A 7,782-nucleotide genomic window follows, 5' to 3' on the forward strand; every position below is an offset into this window, starting at 1 on the left:
TTTATTATATTTTTTTTTTATATTTTCAACTTTTTTTTCTGATTTTTCTTCAATTTCGTCTTCACTTATTAAACATTTTCGTTTCAACTCCTCATTTATGCTTAAGAATTTAATTTCACCCACATTTTTCCACAGTCTCCATAATATATGTGTTTTAAATCTTTCACTTAACAAGTAGTTTTCGCCATCGTCTACTTTCCAATTTGGTTAAGTTGTGCGCACAGCATGCCAATCTAATAAAATGGCATGAGCCAGCGAAAAATATTATAATTTGCACGTTCATTTGTTATTTTAATTAAATGTGCACGCGAAACAGCATGCTATTGGCAAAAACAATAGCAACAGCAGCATAGCTAGAATAGTGGAAGTACCAAGGAAATGGCAAAATTCACACGCTGATTCGCTGAGTTCAGTCAGAGTGAAGCCAACCAACTTATACTTAAGTACTCGCACATTTTCACATTCGTATGATCAGAACAGCATAAACGCTAAGTCCTCAGGGAGCACGCTTCCACACGCAATCCATATTCTTGCAGCTTCCTTCTTACTTCCTTCCTTTACTACTGGGTATAGCGTCTACCTTCACTCTACTCAAAGTGTGGTGCTGCTCCTTCAGCCACTCCATAGAACTGCTCATTCATTCACTTTTCTCTACTCGCTCCAATACTCATTATATTCAACACTTCTCTAACCTATTTCAACTTTCTTAGGGGTCAACGTGGCGTATACGTTACGAAAAACTTGCGCTTTGCTTTCAGTAACTTGAACTTGTGCGACCGCCATCATATGCTTGGCGAACACGCACACACACCCACAAACATACATAATGCTTCTAATTAAAATCAAGTCTTGACTTAATCTCAATTTCACACTAAATGCTAAAGAGATACAATGCTAAAGGTTTTCGGTGTTGCTCTGTCGTCGGGCTGCCATAATTCACAACTGTCATTAGGCTCGCGCATTTTGTATTTATAAACACTTGCTTGTGTTATTCTGTATACTTTATATATGTATATATATAGTTGTACGTGTATGCGTAAGCGTCGTACTTGTGCATAATTTATGTGCATAGAGGCGCTGACAGCGACTTTGTTGCGCCTGAAGTGGGCTGCCTTGCCACAAGTCAAGTGACACTTGCGTTTCTTGCTTTTTTGCACGAAGTTTTCTTTCGTTGCTTGTTAATTGCCATATTCATTTTGTCTCCACAAGATTGTATGAAGTTTAATTGCACTAGACTTTTCTAAAGGTATTTAAGAGATAATGTGTTTGTGTGTGTTGTGCATGTCTGTTTTCAACGAAATAAGATGCGAATAAGCCAACAAAGCAGCTGTGGTACTAACGAAAGTGAAAAATAATATTTTTCTGTAATTAATCTTAACTATTTAACTTTAAAAAACTTTTATGTAGATGAGTTATATTTTTTTAATAGAGTTGCCACATGTGTAAAAAAGATTGTGCTCTACATGTGTCTTATAGAAAAAAAACGCTATTTTATTTCAAATTAACTAAGGTTGCCAGCTTATACAAAAGTGTATTGAAAATTTATAAACGGATGTAAAAAATTATATTTTTCTGTACTTAAGCTTAACTATTTAACTTTAAAAAAGTTTTTATGTAAATGCGTTAAATTGTTTTTAATAGAGTTGCCACTTGTTTAAAAAAATATTATCTTTATAGTAAAATAAATGTATAATGCATGCCATATGATCAAAAATATTTTAATCAAAATTTTTTTAAGGTTTCCAGCTTGTAAGAAAGTATACTATAAAAACGAAAATACATAAACGTTGCCAAAATTTTTATGATACAGTAAATATTTGAAAAAAAATATTGAGTAAAATATATAAGAGAAAAACTTTCTAAATGGCTACAGTAAGCTGGTAATCGTTGGAAACTAAGCCCTTTTTGTGACAGTTGCCAACAATTTTGCTTTCTAAGCATATAATTAACCAAAAACTGCAGAATCTTTAATTCACAAATCACAAAAAAATACACTTAACTTATATTTGAGAATAATTTCAATTAGCTTTGCCACCACTCTACAAATCTTCAATAAATTTTGTATCATTTTTAAAATCAATATTGTTTTGTAGGTGACTTGTTTAAAAAAACACATGCTTGCGCTTGGAAGCGGACGTTATGAAAACCAGGGTTGCCACCTACAAAAACATTATATATATTTCATATGCTTTTAATTTTTCTACAAATAAAAAAAAATCACTATTTTAATTTTAGAATAATTAGCGTTGCCACCTTTCCACAAACCTTCAACAATTTGTTTGTACCTTTTAAAATCACTTTTTATTTTTTCTAAACATTCAAAAGAAAAATCATTAATGGCAATTTGAGAATCATTTCCATTAGCGTTGCTACCTTTCTGTATTGCTACAATAAATTTTTGTAAAATTTAAAATCAGAATAGATTAGGTGACTTCTTAAAAAACAAAGAAACACATGCTTGCGCTTGAAATTGGAATCGGAAAACCAATGTTGCCACAAAAAATCCAGAAATTGGTAATAATAGACAATTTTTAAATTCATAATAATATATTGTGGTCGCACCCGAACACAACTGCGTTCTTACTTCACTTTTTTTAAAGCAAAAATTCAAATCACTTCCCTTCGCTTCACCGTTTTTCCTGACATTGAAGTTTTTATTCAAGTTCTTGCCACTCGAAACTAAATGAACGCGCATTATTTTTCATTTCGACTCGCGAAGATCAGCGCAATCCACGTCGCGCTTAATGTCACAGCCACAACCACTAATGGCTGCTTGTGCACACGGTTGCATTTTTTCTTTGCTGTGTTTCACGGTTCTTAGCTTATATTTTTTATATGCATGCCGCAGAAGAAGGAATATAACTGATTAACCCAAACCGGACAAGTACGAGTTCTGCGCTTGACGAGTGGCTATTAACAACCAAAATGGAAATGGAAAAGAGCTATGCCAAATTAAAAGCGATACTCACACATATGCTTGTATATAATTATATGTACGTATGTATCAATGGCCTAAGCCGTTGAAGGATAAAAACAGGCATAAGCATGTTTATTATGAAGCATAAAGATAAAAAATATTTTTTTTCGCCGCTCAACGCTGGAATTTGCTCATTTTATCAATTCTTTTATGGAGCATAAACTCCCCTATAAAATGCGCTTGTAAACAAAATAAACACATGCAATGAAAGGCAATGAAACGTAATGAGCAGCAGCAAGGCTTTGACAGAAAATGAATGCGAATAAAGAAATTAAAAAAAGAATGACTTTTCAACACGCAAACAATGCGCGCTGCAAAAGCCTACACACAACACAAAATGACAGCATAAATCCGTCGCTTGAATGGCAGACAGACGCAGCTTACTGCCTGCCTGCCTGCCTGCCTGCCTACTGTTACCAGCATTAGCAGCATTGTTGTTGCAGTCGCTGTTGCTGTTGGCTTGCCGCTTGTACGCTGTCAGGCCTAAAGGCTAATATCTCGTTTAACATTTCATTATGGCAATGGCGATGGTGAATAGCGAGCGACAGTAAACAACGCGCTGGCAAAATAACTGCGACAGCAACAACACCAACAACTACGACGAGCACAAAAGCAATCACAATAACAACTGCCGAGTGGAAAACTGGCGAAACACTGCAAACAAAGCGTACATAAGTAGAAAGCGCAAAACAAAAAATAATTTAAAAACAAAAAATAGAAAAAAAATAAAGTGAAAATAAAAAGCCAGCAAAACATTTCAACAACTCTACTTCTTGCGTCCACACCGTGAAGTGCGCGCTAAACGTACTCGACATTTAATCGTAATCATGAACATGGCGAGCTAAACGCGCTGCCGCAGCTCCGTCGTCAGCTCGATAAGTATGAGTCTATTGCGTTTGCGCCGCTCTTGATGGCCGCATAAACAGCAGCTGGCACTGCCGTGGCATAGAGTAGCTGCTGCAGCCATAGATATTGCGCATAAATGACAGCGCGGCGACAGCTGCTACTGCATTGAGATACTTCTGTAGCCGGTGTTCAGCGCCACCGCCTACTCAATTCGCCACTACAGTTTTGCCAATTCGCTGTTGAGCCATACTTTAGCTGAGTTTTGCAACAACGTCGACCACTTGTGTTTCACAAGCACAAAATTGTTGTGTCCTTGTGCGCGCCCCTTTTGTTTCGCGGTTCATGACGGCCTCTTTGCATTTGCTCAATTTGCAAGGCAACGCGACCACCACTTCGCATGCAGCAAATGGTAACAGTAACAGAAATATAATGAAATGCTGGAGAAAAAGTATTTTAATAATCGTAATAATCATAATAAAAGTGCGACGTAACGTAGCAATAGAAGTGGAAAATAATAGTCGACTTTTAGATGATGAGCCAGCAGTGGATGCTTGGAAACTCCTGAAGGCAGACGAGCAGCTGCTTGCCTAGCGCGTCTACATAAGCCGTTTAGTGGCGCAAAGGTCCTCAGTTTTTATGCGCAATTGTTTATTGGAGGCATCATGCTTTTATTGTAATAATGACAGTGCTGGTGACCCTGGGACAGCTCGACTGAGTGTGCGATATATGTCCTTCAATTTCATGTGCCCAGCGGTTTAGTTAAAATAACTAATTTGCACGCGTTTGAAGATGTGTTGTCAAGTCTTTCTTATAAAAAGCGCACCGAAAAGTAGGCAACGCTATATTATTTAAAACAAAAAACAAGCTATATTCATGTTCTTTCTGGATTAGATTCCTCATTTATATAGTGTATTTATTTTGTCATTAAAGATAAAGTTGTAATTTCGCCTGATAATTGTTCTTTTGCCTATTTCTAATATTCAACGTCTGCCTAAAGGTAGGCAGTGATTTTTTAATCACCGAACAGCCGAACAGGCTATATTAAGTTTGACATGATGTTTGTAATACTCAAAAATAAACGTCAGAGAATCTAAAAAGTTTATAAATTAAAGATCAGCATGACTGGTTGAGTCGGTTTAGCCATATCCATCTGTCCGTCAGTCCGCTTGCCTGTATAAATATATGACAACCAGTACCTTAATTTTTCAGATATCGATCTGAAATTTTACGCGTCTGCTTTTCTTCGGAAAGGCCGATATCAGACAACTAAAGCATATAGCGACCATTGAATGATCAGACTGAAGAGCTACTATGGAAAGCCGCTTCATTTGATAAGATATCTTAAAGAAATTTGGCATATAAGATTGCCTAAGACAATAGCGTAATATCTAAAAATAATTGTTCAGATCATGTCACTATCTCAAATAGCCGCCTTAAAAACTGATCGATCGGAACCAAAAGCTGTTATGGAAAGCTTTTTCATTTGATGACATATTTTAGATATCTTAACAAAATTCAGTATGGATTATTTTCGAAAGCAAGTGTGAATTCTGCGAAGAAATTGTTCAGATCGGGTAACTATAGCGTACAGCTGCCATTCAAACTGAACAATCAGCATCAAGTTCTTGGATGGAAAATTTTTTTATATGTCTGCTAAAAATTTGGTACAGTCTCCGAAAAAATTGTTTTCATCGCGTCACTATGAAATACAACTGCCATACAAACTAACCAATAAAAGTTCTTGTAAGGAATATTTTGTGTTTTTGAAGAGTATTAGAGCTTCTATACCGCCGAAAATGTATGGAAAATTTAAAAGACGATACAGTTCGTATATAGTCTCTATAATACATTCCAATTCTTATAATACGAGTTAAGTTTTCTTATATTTTGTTGCTATTTGTGTATCAAACTTTTAAACTATATGCCATTATTTCTAACTTTTATTAACCTTCTCTACCTAAAATGTGAATTAAGTCATCATAATAAAAAAATCAGCGAGGAAGGGTCCTAGGCATATCTTATAAAATTTGTTAACTTTTGTGAAAAATTGCTGTTGTTGGCAAATTGTATGCCAAGAACTAGTTTCATGTTTTTTCAATTTTCGTTACAATCTCATTTACATTTACTAGTATTTTTGCCGAAAATAATGCTGTTGATTTTTCGAAGAAATTTACCCTTTACGTAAATCGCTTTTTCTTAATGAACCCCCAAATCTATAAATTTATAAAGAGCGTGCTTGTCTTTCAATACATTTGCTATGTGCAGCACATTATTCACTAATACTATTATGGAAATACTTGTTTACATATTCACTTTTATTTGCCGACATTATAAATTTAAAACAAAGTCTTATGCGAGCGACATGGCGTATACGTAACATTTGGTTTCAATAGCGACAACACTGTTGATCACATTGAGTTCCCTTATACCGTGAGCAATTGTAGTTACAAAGCAGCAGCTTGAACCAGAAAGTATAAACAAAGACAAAAACAACAAAAAAACGAAAAACAAAAATAAAGCGCAATAACAACAACCAAAGACGCAAAGAACGCTATCAAGTGGAGCAATTGACTTTGAGTAGCGAAAAAGATAACAACAAATATTAACAAGTACCTATATATGTATATTATATATATGCGCTGTATTATGCATGCTATATAGATACCTTAAAATTGTGATTGAAACAAATACGCTGCAAGGAGATTGTGAGCGAAAGCGCTGCAACCAAAAGATTTGTCAACAAAAAAGTTAAAAAATTGTAGAAAAAATACAGCAGCTACACTACTACCGCGTTTGCCATTTACGTACGCATATACATACTTAAAAGTGTGCGTAGTAAAGAAAGCAAAAGGAAGTAACCGTAGTGTATACCTCACAACTTAACGGCAGCATAAAAGTAAAAATATTAAAAAACACTAAAAAAAAAACATATAAAAAATATAGCGAAAAGGAGTGCATTGCGCCAAAAGCGCATAAAGGCGTCCTTGAAGCGAAAGCAGTGGCAGCGCTGCCGGCGTTCGCGTTGCGTAGGAACAATGGCAACATTAGAGTGCGCTGTTGCTTTGGGAGTTGGGTGCATTGTTGCAAAGCGCTGACAGACAAGGCAGACAAGCAAGAAGCAGTTAAATTGTATACGCATATATAAATATGTATGTATGTGTGTGTGTGTGTGTGTGTGTGCGTATCGCTGCCATCCGCAGGCATCGGTGCTAGGGACGTTAGTAAGAGCTATTGAGGGAATTCTGTAATATAAACGCAGTTAAATGAGCAGTTCGCACTTGAAAAGATGCTGCTACCTAGCTACGCTCTAGGCTGCAGCAGGAGTATTAGTAAATCAGCGTTATTCACATATATATTTGCGGTTCCGTGCACCTACACGCCTGACTAAATTACACAAACGCAGGATTACTTTCATTTATCTACCCTTGACTATGACAAAGCGCACTTGAACGGTTTGAGTAACATTTTTGTTGTTCTTTTTATGTTTTTCGTTTTATTTTGATTTGTGTTTTGTTTATTTTTTTATTTTACCTTTAGTTTGAGCATGTCATGCATTCATTGCTTTTGCTTTGCTCCTCTCTGGTTGTGGTTCTGTGTTCATCCGCTACAATCCTTTACACTTATGTTCCGGTGCAACGGCGTGAAAACTTATGCGCGTAGCAACAGTTGGGCGCGTTTTGGTTTAGTATTTATTTTCCTTTAATATAGCAGGGGTGTTTATGGCATCTGAAGCCACAAATTGCACGGATACTTTATGAGTCGAAGTTTGTAGAAAATAGTAAAAATCGAATAAGTTTTGCATGAGGTCCGTTAATTGAAACGCGTAAGAGGTCGTAAAAAAAAAAACGAAAAATCGTTTTAAAAACTGTATCTCAAAACAATATTGATGTACCTGTATTATTTTTTATGGAATAAAACTTATTTAAGATATTTAATTATATTTGTATGTGCATTTTATT

General features: G+C 35.6%; 1 protein-coding gene across 5 annotated transcripts in view; it reads left to right on the forward strand.

The window, feature by feature from the left end:
* LOC108972129 (muscle M-line assembly protein unc-89) overlaps positions 1–7,782 on the forward strand; it is a 262,556-nt gene that overhangs the window by 148,793 nt on the left and 105,981 nt on the right. The window lies entirely within an intron of this gene.

The sequence above is a fragment of the Bactrocera latifrons genome, unplaced genomic scaffold (assembly GCF_001853355.1).
Source record: "Bactrocera latifrons isolate USDA-ARS-PBARC rearing strain unplaced genomic scaffold, ASM185335v1 scaffold_38, whole genome shotgun sequence".
NCBI lineage: Eukaryota > Metazoa > Arthropoda > Insecta > Diptera > Tephritidae > Bactrocera > Bactrocera latifrons.